Source organism: Ranitomeya variabilis, chromosome 4 (genome assembly GCF_051348905.1).
Source record: "Ranitomeya variabilis isolate aRanVar5 chromosome 4, aRanVar5.hap1, whole genome shotgun sequence".
Lineage (NCBI taxonomy): Eukaryota > Metazoa > Chordata > Amphibia > Anura > Dendrobatidae > Ranitomeya > Ranitomeya variabilis.
The window spans coordinates 639,865,074-639,879,924 of NC_135235.1; the positions used below are offsets into that span (position 1 = coordinate 639,865,074).

The 14,851-nt window shown below is 42.2% G+C and overlaps 1 protein-coding gene across 1 annotated transcript in view; it reads right to left on the minus strand.

Moving 5' to 3' along the window:
- The window catches only part of LOC143767325 (uncharacterized), a 43,952-nt gene that overhangs the window by 3,676 nt on the left and 25,425 nt on the right, over positions 1-14,851 (minus strand). The window lies entirely within an intron of this gene.

Consider the following 14,851-nt stretch of genomic DNA (forward strand, 5'->3'; position numbering starts at 1 on the left):
ATTTATATTATCTATATGATTTCCATACAAACTGTAATACAATTCATTTTTACACAATAGACTACTACCCAAGGACTAGTAGATTATAATGTTAGGCCACTGGATTGTGCTTTTTCAATATTTTCTCTTCTCTGTTGAAGCCACATTCTCTATAGGTTCTGGTTTCACTTCACCTGTCACCAATCATTTGCAGTTTCATGTTCAGTGGATTCTTATAAATTTAACTGCAAGTCAGTGCTATTAGGCAACGTTCACACGTTCAGTATTTGGTCAGTATTTTACCTCAGTATTTGTAAGCCAAAACTAAGAGTGGAACAATCAAAGGAAAAGTATAATAGAAACACGTCACCACTTCTGTATTTATCACCCACTGCTGGTTTTGGTTTACAAATACCGATATAAAATACTGACCAAATACTGAACGTGTGAACGTGGCCTTAGATAGTTTTCATCTCTCATACACTCCCTGACAGGTATATACTTGCATCTAGCACAGAGCACAGCAGTATGGTCATGTAAAAATAAGCCACGGCTTTTATGCAAGTGTAGGTTTTGTATTTTTTTTTATAAAAAGAAACTAAGTGATAGATACAAGATAGGAGAAGAAGTTTATAAATACTATTTTATATGTATTGGAAGTCAACAGAAAGCATTGGATTCCATAATGAATATGGGAGCACTGGGGATCTGAAAATGAATTCCCTGTAATCCATGGTTGACAGTTGTTGGTTCTTTCAAAGATCACCTAGCTTAAAGGCTACAGACATCTTTGTGCACAACAAATAGGTAACCACATAGGTGACTAAGCCTCTGTGGTAATAAAGCTCCACATATCTGTTTTTTTTTGCATGGAGCTGTCCTGCTCATCAGAAACCTTCATAGCTGTTTTTTCACTTCTTCCACATTCAAACTTTTTTCTCTCAGGATGTTTCTCCAGCTCTGCTCACATGATATGTTTTGATTTCTCATGAACTAGCACAGCTGAAGTTATATTACCCCAACCTTCTTCAATTTCTATGGCTGTTTACCACAACCAAGCACACTTACTGCCAGGCAGGTATATGATTTCTCCGTCATTCTTTCCCTCTCCATGGGACATATTCACACTATGAAGTTCTCCACCGCAAAAATATTGGAGTCTGGTGGATCACAAGGAAAGAAATGTCAACATACACCATTCTGATTCAGTTAATGAACCAGGATATTTTGGATGGCATGTGAGTGCTATCCGGAAATGCAGACCCATTCCCTTGAATGGGCAAATTCAATCAAGCGGATCAAACCCAGACATGGGTTCTCTTCAGGAAAATGGCATTTATGTCCAAAACAGATCTGTTGCACAACTGAAGCAAACAGAAGCTGAGTGGGCCTGTTAATTGTTGTCCGGCTAGATTCCATTATTATTATTATGTGTGGGTTTTTTTAGAATAGAAATCAAAGTTCTGCATGATGCATGACAAGCTTTTTTTGCTGATAAAAAAAAAAAAAATATATATATATATACACTGTTCAAAAAAATAAAGGGAACACTTAAACAACAGAATATAACTTCAAGTAAATCAAACTTCTGTGAAATCAAATTGTCCACATAGGAAGCAACACTGTTTGACAATCAATTTCACATTCTGTTGTACAAATGGAATAGACAACAGATGGAAATTATTGGCAATTATCAAGACACACTTAATAAAGGAGTTGTTCTGCAGGTGGGGACCACAGACCACATCTCAGTACCAATGCTTTCTGGCTGATGTTTTGGTCACTTTTGAATGTTGGTTGTGCTTTCACACTCGTGGTAGCATGAGACAGACTCTACAACCCACACAAGTAGCTCAGGTAGTGCAGCTCATCCAGGATGGCACATCAATGCGAGCTGTGGCAAGAAGGTTTGCTGTGTCTGTCAGTGTAGTGTCCAGAGGCTGGAGGCACTACCAGGGGACAGGCCAGTACACCAGTGGATGTGGAGAGGGCCTTAGGAGGGCAACAACCCAGCAGCAGGATGGCTTCCTCAGCCTTTGTGCAAGGAGGAACAGGAGGAGCACTGCCCGAGCCCTGCAAAACGACCTCCAGCAAGCCACAAATGTGCAAGTGTCTGCACAAATGGTTAGAAACCGAATCCATGAGGATGGTCTGAGTGCCCAATGTCCACAAATGGGGGTTGTGCTCACTGGCCAACACCGTGCAGGACTCTTGGCATTTGCCACAGAACATCAGGATTGGCAAATTTGCCACTGGCGCCCTGTGCTCTTCACAGATGAAAGCAGGTTCACATTGAGCACATGTGACAGAAATAACAGCATCTGGAGACGCCGTGGAGAGCGATCTGCTGCCTGCAACATCCTTCAGCATGATCGGTTTGGCAGTGGGTCAGGTGTGGGGTGGCATTTCTTTTGCAGAGCCGCACAGCCCTCCATGTGCTCGCCAGAGGTAGCCTGACTGCTATTAGGTACCGAGATGAGATCCTCAGACCATATTGTTACACCCGGTACAACCAAACGTGTACCTTTGCGGGACACCCGTTGGGACTTCCACTCTGTGCCGGCTCCACACTGTCCGGATACAGCCTCTGCTCCTTCTTCATTTGCTTCCTGGCACACAGCCAGCTTGTTCCCGGGCAGAGTGCTTAGATTGCGCATGCGCTTACTCCCGGTCTCTTAAAGAGTCAGCGCGCATTTTCCAAAAAGTACTTCTGACCAATGGCGTGTTAGTGATCACTATTTCTAGCTCCTCCACCATAGGGAGGGTGCCGGAGCAACAAGTATCCACTGTTGCTTACTTCCGGTTCCTGTCAGCACGTGCTCCTGCTTCTGAAGTTCTCTGCCAGTACTCCACATATACTGTCTGTCAGATCATCAGCTTCCTGCTACCCAGATATCCTGGACGACGTCTGTTCTATCAACGCAATCCCGTTTTGTCCCGTTAGTCAGCCATCCTTTTCTCCGTACAACGCCAGACTCGCCGGTACCAGCTCTTACCCGTACACCCGGTATCACCTGGTTAGCTCCACGTCTTCTGCTAACCCTGCTTGGTCGCCTGTTCTGCTGGGACAGCTGCCACGAGTCCGGGGTCTAACTGGAGGTTGCACCCTTGTCCCCCAGGCATTCCATTCTGACCCTGTTCGATGGGACATATACGGGTGTCTGGGGCTCACGTAGTCACGCCCCCTTAGGGGCCCCCCGGACCGTGCTCCCGAGGTTCCACATTAAACTTCAATAAAAATGAATGTGAACTTCACCTTCTGTGCCTCCGTTTCCATTCGTTACACATATGCTGGTGCGGTTGGCTCTGGGTTCCTCCTAATGCAGGACAATGCCAGACCTCATGTGGCTGGAGTGTGTCAGTAGTTCCTGCAAGATGAAGGCATTGAAGCTATGGACTTGCCCGCCTATTCCCCAGACCTGAATTCGATTGAACACATCTGGGACATTATGTCTCGCACCATCCACCAATGTCACGTTGCACCACAGACTGTCCAGGTGTTGGCGGATGCTTTAGTCCAGGTCTGGGAGGAGATCCCTCACTACACTATCCGCTGCCTCATCAGGAGCATGCCCAGGCCTTGTAGGGAGGTCATACAGGCACGTGGAGGCCACACACTACTGAGCATTTCCTTGTCTTGAGGCATTTGCACTGAGGTTGGATCAGCCTGTAACTTCATTTTCCACTTTGATTTTGAGCATCATTACAACTCCAGACCTCCGTGGGATATTAGTTGTGATTTACATTGATCATTTTTAGGTTTTATTGTTCTCAACACATTCCACTATGTAATGAATAAAGATTTACAACTGGAATATTTAATTCAGTGATATCTAGGATGTGAGATTTTAGTGTTCCCTTTATATTTTTGAGCAGTGTATGTATATATATAAAAATGTGAATGAAAACAAAGATGTCATTTTTATTCACACTATTTACAGATCACCATAAGTCACTATATTGTACATGTTGTTACAATTACAGGGACACAAAATATGTCCATGTTTACTGTGATGATTTTGTACAATTTTTGAAAATAATTCTATAGATAGAAATCTCTGGTGATTACTTTTCAGCACTTATAATGCTCTGGCATGATATCTGTATATAACGTTATATTATGCATGGAGAGAAGAATGCTTTTGAGGTTTTTAGGCTGAGAAAATTCTCCATAACAGTACAGCCTGTGGCTCCCTAGTAATGTTTCTACCTTCCATACCAGGGGTCTTGAGTTCAGATCCCCGATGCTGACAAACTTCAAATGCATATTAAGAGACTTCCACTAAGTGCCCCGTATTAACCCATTTACCCCAAGGGTGGTTTGCATGTTAATGACCGGGCCAATTTTTACAATTCTGACCACTGTCTCTTTATGAGGTTATAACTCTGGAATGCTTCCTGATGATTCTGACACTGCTTTCTTGTGAAATATGGTACTTCATGATAGTGGTAAAATTTATTTGATATTACCTGCGTTTATTTGTGAAAAAAACGGAAATTTGGCGAAAATTGAGACAATTTCGCAATTTTCCAATTTTTATGCCCTTAAATCACAGAGATATGTCACGCAAAATACTTAATTAGTAACATTTCTCACATGTCTACTTTACATCAGCACAATTTTGGAACCAAAATTTTTTTTGTCAGGGAGTTATAAGGGTTAAAGGTTGACCAGCAATTTCTCATTTTTACAACACCATTTTTTTTTTAGGGACCACATCACATTTGAAGTCCCTTTGAGGGGTCTATAGGATAGAAAATACCCAAGTGTGACACCATTCTAAAAACTGCACATCTCAAGGTGCTCAAAAACACATTCAAGAAGTTTATTAACCCTTCAGGTGTTTCACAGGAATTTCAGGAATGTTTAAAAAAAAATTAACAGTTAACTTCTTTTCACAAAAAAATTACTTCAGCTCCAATTTGTTTAATTTTTACCAAGGTTAACAGGAGAAATTGGACCCCAACAGTTGTTGTGTAATTTGTCCTGTGTACGCTGATACCCAATATGTGGGTGTAAACCACTGTTTTGGCGCATGGCAGAGCTTGGAAGAGAAGGAGCGCCGTTTGACTTTTCAATGCAAAATTGACTGGAATTGAGATGGGACGCCATGCTGCGTTTGGAGAGCCCCTGATGTGCCTAAACATTGAAACCGCCCACAAGTGACACCATTTTGGAAAGTAGGCCTCCTAAGGAACTTTTCTAGATGTGTGGTGAGCACTTTGACCCACCAAGTGATTCACAGAAGTTTATAATGTAGAGCCGTAAAAATAAAAAATCATATTTTTTCACAAAAATGATCTTTTCACCCCCAATATTTTACTTTCCTAAGGGTAACAGAAGAAACTGGACCCCAAAAGTTGTTGTGCAATTTGTCCTGATTACGCTGATAACCCATATGCGTTGGTAAACCACTGTTTGGGCGCATGGCAAAGCTCGGAAGAGAAGGAGCGCCATTTGACTTTTCAATGCAAAATTGAGTGGAATTGAGATGGGACGCCATGTCGCGTTTGGAGAGCCCCTGAGGTGCCTAAACATTGAAACCCCCAAAATGTTACACCATTTTGGAAAGTAGACCCCCTAAGGAACTTATCTAGATGTGTGGTGAGCACTTTGATCCCCCAAGTGTTTCACTACAGTTTATAACGCAGAGCCGTGAAAATAAAAAATCTTCTTTTTTTCCACAGAAATTATTTTTAGCCCCCAATTTTGTATTTTCCCAAGGGTAGCAGGAGAAATTGAACCCCAAAAGTTGTTGTCCAATTTGTCCTGAGTACGCTGATACCTCACATATTGGGGTAAACCCCTGTTTGGGCGTACGGGAGAGCTCAGAAGGAAAGGAGCACTGTTTTTCTTTTTCAACGCAGAATTGGCTGGAATTGAGATCGGACGCCATGTCGCGTTTGGAGAGCCCCTGATGTGCCTAAACATTGAAACCCCCCAATTTTAACTGAAACCCTAACCCAAACACACCCCTAACCTTAATCCCAACCCTAAACATGACCCTAACCACACCCCTAACCCGAACATGCCCCTAATCCCAACCACACCCCTAACCCAACACAGCCCTAACCCCAACACACCCCTAGCCCTAATCCCAACCCTAACTACACCCCTAACTCCAACACAACCCTAACTCTAATCCCAACCCTATTCCCAACCGTAAATGTAATCCAAACCCTAACTTTAGCCCCAACCCTAACTTTAAAACCAACCCTAACTGTAGCCCTAACCCTAAAGGGAAAATAGAAATAAATACATTTTATTATTTTTCCCTAGCTAAAGGGGGGATGAAGGGGGGTTTGAATTACTTTTATAGTGGGTTTTTAAGTGGATTTTTATGATTGGCAGCTGTCACACACTAAAAGACGCTTTTTATTGCAAAAAAATAGTTTTTGCGTCTCCACATCTTGAGAAAGATTCAAAAAGATTCATTTTGAGAGCTATAATTTCCACAGAGTCATGTGAGGTCTTGTTTTTTGCGGGACAAGTAGACAATTTTATTGGTACCATTTTCAGCCACGTGACATTTTTTTTATCGCTTTTTATTCCGTTTTTTGTGAGGCAGAATGACCAAAAACCAGCTATTCATTAATTTCTTTTTTTTTTGGGGGGGGGGGCGTTTATACCGTTCCACATTTGGTAAAATTGATAAAGCAGTTTTATTCTTCGGGTCAGTACAATTACAGCGATACCTCATTTATATCATTTTTTTATGTTTTGGTGCTTTTATACGATAAAAACTATTTTATATAAAAAAATAATTATTTTTGCATCGCTTTATTCTGAGGACTATAACTTTTTTATGTTTTCACTGATGATGCTGTATGGCGGCTCGTTTTTTGCAGGACAAGATGACGTTTTCAGCGGTACCATGATTATTTATATCTGTCTTTTTGATCGCGTGTTATTCCACTTTTTGTTCGGCGGTATGATAATAAAGCGTTGTTTTTTTGCCTCGTTATTTTTTTTACGGTGTTCACTGAAGGGGTTAACTAGTGGGACAGTTTTATAGGTCGGGTCGTTACGGACATGGCAATACTTAATATGTGTAGTTTTATTGTTTTTTTTTTATTTAGATAAAGAAATGTATTTATTGGACAATATTTTTTTTTCTTTATTTAGGATTTATTTTATTTTTTTTTACACCATGTAAATATTTTTATTTTTACTTTATAAAATTGTCCCAGGGGGGGACATTATAGTATGGTGTCAGATCGCTGATCTGACACTTTGCAGTGCACTGTGTCTGATCAGCGATCTGACAGGCACTGCAGGGAGGCTTCCCGGCACCCGCTCAGAGCAGGCGCTTGTAAGCCACCTCCCTGCAGGACCCGGAAGAAGCCCTGCGGCCATTTTGGATCCAGAGCCTGCAGGGAGGAGACGCTCGGAGCAACGCGATCATATCGCTTGCTCGAAGGGTCTTAGGGAAGCACGCAGCGAGCCCCCTCCCTGCGCGATGCTTCCCTTTGCCGCTGGAACGCTGCGATCATGTTTGATCGCAGTGTTACGGTGGTTAATGTGCCAGGAGTGGTCCGTGACCGCTCCTGGCACATAGTGCCGGATGTCAGCTGCGATAGTCAGCTGACACCCTGCCGCGATAGTCAGCTGACACCCTGCCGCGATAGGCCACGCTCCCCCCGTGAACGCGGCTGATCGCGTCAGAAGTACTATCCTGGCAGTGGTCATAGAGGCCAACCACACCTCGACAGGATAGTACGTCTAATGTCAGAAAGGGGTTAAACAGGACTGTAAATACAGAAGTATCTCTTCTGCTTCAAAAGTGGCAAAAACAAAAGGACCTAAAAAGATTAAGTACATGATATGTCATGGTTCCAAAAAAGGGGCACGATTATAGAGTTATAACTGAAAAAAAATCACTACTAGAAGTAAAAGAGTGAAATAAAAACCATCAATATCTTTTCTCACATATGTAAAATAGAAAGTAAACAAAATGGATCAAGTGTAATGTAAAAAAAATCACTAGATACAAGAGGGAAGATGTTAGAACGTAAGAACATGACTGTACAAAAATGGGGAAGGGAACCAAAATCTGTTTAAGATTTAGGAATACAGACACATAATCAACGTGGGGAAAATATACTATGTAATGATCAGAGTGGATGATAGTAGGTTTACAAAATACAGGGTTATACCAGACATTGCAGAAGTCTGCAGCAGATCACCATATAATGTAATATAATAATAATTATCATGTGCTGCAAGACAGATAATGTAAACTGACCAGATATGTGCAAGAGATGAAATGTCCGAACATGTCACAAAATAATCATATATTATTATATGCACAATCATGGAGTATAAATAAATACCCATAATGGATTTGTGCTCCCTCTGGGATGGAGCCAACCCGATGTGCGCTCCGGGCACTGATTGTTTTTTAGGTTATACTCACCTGTGTGGTTATCTGTGGAAATCTCCTCTTTACACCGCTCATCACCTCTCATATATGTCTCTGTAGTATTAATATGGGGCAGATATTTACCCTGAAACAAAAATTTTAAGAGTCAAAGAAAGATAAAAAAATCACATTATTAGAGACACCCACATTATCTTTTCAGATCTTCAGCAATTCAGATTGTAATAGATTCCACTAGATGAAGAAGTAATTCTGTGGGATTATTGGCCCATCCACAAATAATATGGAGATACTGATATGTTGTGAACAGTCTCTTACATCTCATCATAAAGATGCGCTATAGAATTAAAACATGAGGACTATGACGCCCGGGGAAGCAACAAAAACTCTAATATTCCTGGAAGCAATCCTTGACTAGTGGCCATTGTGACAAGGTGCATTGTCCTTCTACCATAGGGGAAACAGCTGCCATGAAGTGATGATCTTGGTTGGCCAAAATGCTTCTGTAAGCCCTAATGTCCAAACATCCATCCACATATAACAAAGGATCCAGGGTGAACCAAGAAAAAATCCCCTGCCATTACTCTACCTCCACCAGCCTGAAATGATGACACCTGATAGATGGTGGCACAGGAACTGTTCATCTGATGTTATAGCCCATCTGTGCCAAGGAAAAATGAGTGATTTCAAACACATTAGTTGGACACCAGTCCAGTAGTCAGTCAAAATTTACAACACTGTGAACTACCTACAATTTGTAGTGCAGCGGTATCCACGCTATGCAGTGATGAGGCAGTGACCCAGCAAAGTTCCAAACAAAAGTCTCTTTAATACGTTTACTTGACAGCATTAATGTCCAACTCACATTACACAGTACACGATATCCTCCGGATCGCAGCCAGGAACCATATCCTCCAGTTTGCAGCCAATAAACATGCCAGTCCACCTCCAAGACCAGTTGCCGTGGGCGACTGCACCACTGTGTATGCTGCTGGTGCCAGGCATCTGAGGTCCCATGGCTGTTTGGCTCCGCTTGCCTGTGTTGCCTCACACAGGTGGAGCTCTGCAGAGCCGACTGCACTACACACTAGCAAACACCAGACTGACACTGACGTTGACCCTGACACACCCAAACCATTTACTGCAGGGCTTTTAGCCAAAGAACCTGTAGCCTATGAACACATAGAAAACCAGGCCAGGAAGGAAAAGGACTGCCACACTACCATTCTGTAGTCTGTTTCAAAACAAAAGTCCAGCAGGTTTTCATAAATCTGCCCTGGACAAATAGCTTGTCCAAGACTAACACTCACTTTTATTTTCATTGCAATCACAGCTACGCCTGTGACTGCAATGCACTCCCATTGCCTCAATACGCCTCCATGCGCATCCTGGGGGGAACATACAGTGACCCTCACATGTAACACCAGTCACTGCCTCACATATTATTGAAAATCTTCCTCAACAAATCGTGTATGTCCTGTGGATCCCCTTTCATTGTATTTTTTCCCTCAATCACAATATTCCCAGTACTAATACTTTTGATAAGAAAAACTGAAGAGGTTAGGAGTTTTTCAAAATTTCCCTGACAACCATGCCTAGGTGAAGTGCTCAAAATTACCATTCGAATGTGGTTTCAGACTGAAAAATGATCACTTTATTTTATATTACACTAGTTATTAGTATTCTCCATACAGGAAAGTTTCAATAAAGAAAGTGTTGGTGTTTCTAATAAATTGGCAGTTCAGTGTGTAATACTGAAGGATAAAACAAGTCTGATCACAAGACCAAGGTGAGTCATTGGTCGTGGTATATCTTGATTTTTCCAAAGCGTTTGATACCGTGACACACAAGAGGTTGGTTCACAAAATGAGAATGCTGGGTCTGGGGGAAAATGTGTGTAAATGGTAAAGTAAGTGGCTTAGCGATAGAAAGCAGAAGGTGCTTATACTGTAAATGGTATATTCCCTAACAGGGTCGCTGTGACCAGTGGGGTACCACAGGGGACCTATTCTATTCAACATATTTATTAACTATCTGGTAGAAGGTTTACACAGTAAAATATCGATATTTGCAGATGATACAAAACTATGTAAAGCAGTCAATACAATAGAAGATAGTATTCTGCTACAGACGGATCTGGATAAGCTGGAAACTTGGGCCGAGAGGTGGCAGATGCAGTTTAACAATGATAAATGTAAGGTTATATACATGGGAAGAAGGAATCAATATCACCATTACACACTGAACTGGAAACCCCTGGGTAAATCTGACATGCAGAATGACTTAGGGAACCAAGTTAATGATAAACTTACCTGGAGCAGCCAGTGCCAGGCAGCGTCTAACAAGGCAAACAGGATCATGGGGTGCATTAAAAGAGGTCTGGATACACATGATGAGAACATTATACTGCCTCTGTACAAATCTCTGGTTAGACTGCACATGGAGTACTGTGTACAGTTTTGGGCACCGGTGCTCAGGAAGGATATAATGGAACTAGAGCGAGTAGAAAGGAGGGCAACAAAATTAATAAAGGGCATGGGGGAACTACAATAGCCAGAGAGATTAGCAAAATTAGGATTATTTAGTCTAGTCTAGTCTTTGTGGATTGGTACCAGACTAACTGTCTAGAACTAAATGTAAGAAAAAAAACAAGGAGATGGTGGTGAGTTAAAGAAGGAAAAAGGATGATTACTTACCAATCACTATTGCTGGCCAGGAGGTGGAGATGGTTGAGAGCTGCAAATATTTGGGGGTTCACCTTGACAGCAAACTCGATTGGAGGTATCATAGGGAGAAGGTTTACAAGAAGGGAATAGGCAGACTCTACTTTCTATGGAAGCTCAGGTCGTTCAATGTGTGCAGTAAAATGCTTGAAATGTTTTACCAGTCCATTGTGGCAAGCGCAATCTTTTTTGCTATCATTTGCTGGGGCAGTAGTGCGCGAGTAGCTGATGATAACAAGCTCAACAAACTTATCAAGAAGGCAAGCATGGCTGTTGGCCTCCATCTTGATTCTTTTGAGGAGGTAGTGGAAGATATGACTTCGAAGAAGTATAGGGCTATAATGATCAATACACACCCACTATACGAGCTGTTCTTGAAACAGAAGAGCACATTCAGCAGTCATCTAATCCTACTTAGGTGCAAGAAGGAGAAATTCAGGAAATCGTTTGTGCCTACAGCTATGGGGATATATAATAATTTCCTAAGGGTGAAAGACGACAATGACCTATGGCTGGTGCACTAATGGCAATGATCAGAGATTTAAGTACCTGCATTCACCCAAATTTTGTTTGTTACGTAATGCGGTTAGTCATGTGCAAGATATGTGTCTAGTAATTACTTTATGTAATGCTGTTTGTAATGTTGTAATGTTTGAAATAATGATGTAATGTTTGAAATGCTGTTTGTAGAAGTAGTTAATCAGCTGCACTCAAGTGCAGGACAGCCCCATTTGGCCTCCAGGACCCATACCCCAGCCCTCCCCCTACCTGGGTAACAGAGTGGCAGCAGTTCATCTAACAGGAGTTTAAGCGATGTTTGAAAAAGATAATGACTAGGCCGAAACGTTACTCGATACTCGCTGCTTAACGTATTATCATTCACCAATTTGACATTATTTTTTGTGGTGTGATTTTTCTATGCAAGAATTAAATGTTTCATTTTGCATCCACTTGAGTGCGGCTGATTAACTACTTCTGATGGTCTTTGGGTGATTCAGGTTCAGCCAGCACCTCCAATTTGTATGAGCCATGTGCACCTTCCTCCTTTGCCTGAAATGCTGTTTGTAATGCTGCTGTAATACCAAAATTTCACTCGGGATCAATAAAGTGTATCGTATCGTAGAAAAAAGATGACCGAGGGGCGATCTAATAACCATGTATAGGTATATAAGGGGACAATACAAGTATCTCTCCGGGGATCTGTTTATACCAAGCAAGGTGACAGTCACAAGGGGCATTCCCTGAGTCTGGAGGAGAGAAGGTTTTTCCACTAACATAGAAGAGGATTCGTTACTGTTAGGGCAGTGAGAATCTGGAATTCCTTGCCTGAGGAGGTGGTGATGGTGAACTCAGTCGAGGGGTTCAAGAGAGGCCTGGATGTCTTCCTGGAGAGTAACAATATTGTATCTTACAGTTATTAGGTTCTTTACAAGGATGTAGATTTGGGGATTTATTCTGACGGAATATAGGCTGAACTGGATGGACAAATGTCTATTTTCAGCCTTGCTAGCTATGTTACTATGTTACTCTCATAACCTTATACACATCATAGGGGAGATCTCATGACACCTTCTCGCCATCTACCTGATGATCCTGAGGAACATCGAGATCTTCTTGTTTACAGTCCTGTGGAAGAAGAGGACGGGGACATCTCTCTGGTGTTGTCCTCTCACTGGATAGAACTGGAGAAAACACATACAGGGACTGACATCATTCTTTACATACAGATAATTATAGGCCGTGTGTATTTAGTGCTGTCTATTACCTGGTGATGTGAGGGGCTGGGGAACCTCCATCATGACGTCCTTGTACAGATCTTTGTGTCCTTCTAAATACTCCCACTCCTCCATGGAGAAATAGACGGTGACATCCTGACACCTTATAGGAACCTGACACATACAATGATACCGTCATCCCCCCGATCCCTCCATAGCGTTACTGTATAATGTCCCAGCATTCCCAGCAGTGTCACCTCTCCAGTCAGCAGCTCAATCATCCTGTAGGCGAGTTCTAGGATCTTCTGGTCATTGATGTCCTCATGTATCAGGGGGTGAGGTGGAGGTCCTGTGTTTGAGCGCAGGGGTCTTCCCCATCCCTCAGACACAGGGGCCTGACAGCGCTCACTAGAGGTCTTCTTCACTACTGTGTAATCCTGGTTATGGAGAGACACATTAATAAACCTCACTACAGACATTCCCAGAGTCCTCACCTCTCCAGTTCTGTCCATCTGTTATTCCCATAGATAAGAATGATGTAATGTGACGTCATCAGGATCTCTCACCTCTCCAGTAAGCTGGAGGAGGATCTCTAGGGTGAGGTGTAATATCCTCTCCGCCATCTTGTCCCTGTCCCTATCCATCCTTGTAGGGTCACTCAAGAGAATTCTCTTATATAGAAGATCTCCACTGAGAGGATCCGATATTGTAGGGACCTGAATGGGAAGATGACGATGTAACATCATAAAGATCCCATGTAAGAAACCTCCGGAGCTGTTACCGGCGTCACATGATCACTACATCCAGTCATGGCCCTGTCCTGCCCCCGGTATAACACACAGTCCGATTATAGTCACATACAGAGATTTATCACAGGCTCAGCACTGAGGGGGTTACTGCCCCCTGCCCCCGCCCAGTAATGGGGAATCTCCAGCACCTACCTCCACCTGCAGAGCCGCACACCACATATATGGCAGTTCTGTGCGCACAGGACCTGTGATGAGGTCACAGGAGGGGAGGAGTCAGGGGTCATATGATCAGGGGCCTCTATGACTAGGGACTATTGTGACATGGTGCATTGTCCTTCTTAAGGACAAGCCCTTAGGCTAGGTAGTCTAGAGGTTCAAGGTCAAAAGCCAGTGGGGTACATCACAGACAGAGAGGTGAAACAAAGGCATAGTCAAGTCACAGTCTGAAGTACTGGATCAGAATTCCAAGAAGGTAGCGGATTATGAAAAAAAGGGAAAGTCAAACGCAAGGTCAGAAGCAAATCGAAGGTCAAGCAACAAAGATCAGAATACAAGACTAGGAGCACAGACCACACACACCTATTGAGCAAAGCTAAAATTGGCAGTAATTTAACCCCTTTATCTCCGGAGCTTTTTTCAGTTTTGCATTTTCTTTATTCGTTCCCCTCTTCCCAGAGCCATAACTTTTTTATTTTTCCGTCAATATGGCCATGTGAGAGCTTATTTTTTGCAAAATGAGTTGTACTTTTGACATCATTGGTTTTACCATGTCGTGTACTAGAAAACAGGAAAAAATCCAAGTGCGGTGAAATTGCAAAAAAAGTGAAATCCTTCACTTGTTTTTTGTTTGGCTTTTTTGCTAGGTTCACTAAATGCTAAAACTGACCTGCCATTATGATTCTCCAGATCATTACGAGTTCATAGACACCAAACATGTCTAGGTTATTTTTTATCTAAATGGTGAAAAAAAATTCCAAAATTTGCTAGAAGAAAAAAACAAAAAGGGCAATTTTCCAAGACCCATAGTGTCCCATTTTTTGGGATCTCGGGTCAAAAGAGGGATTATTTTTTGCGCACCGAGCTGTTTTTTTCTTGGTACGCCATTTAGCGATTAGGTTAACTTTCTTTTATTGATAGATCGGGTGATTCTGAACGCGGAGATACCAAATATGTGAAGGTCTTATATTTTTTTTATTTTGGATGAGGCGAAAGGGGGGTGATGTAAACTTTTATTTTTTAATATTTTTTATAACTTTTTTAAAACTTTTGCCATGCTTCAATAGCCTCCATGGGAGACTAGAAGC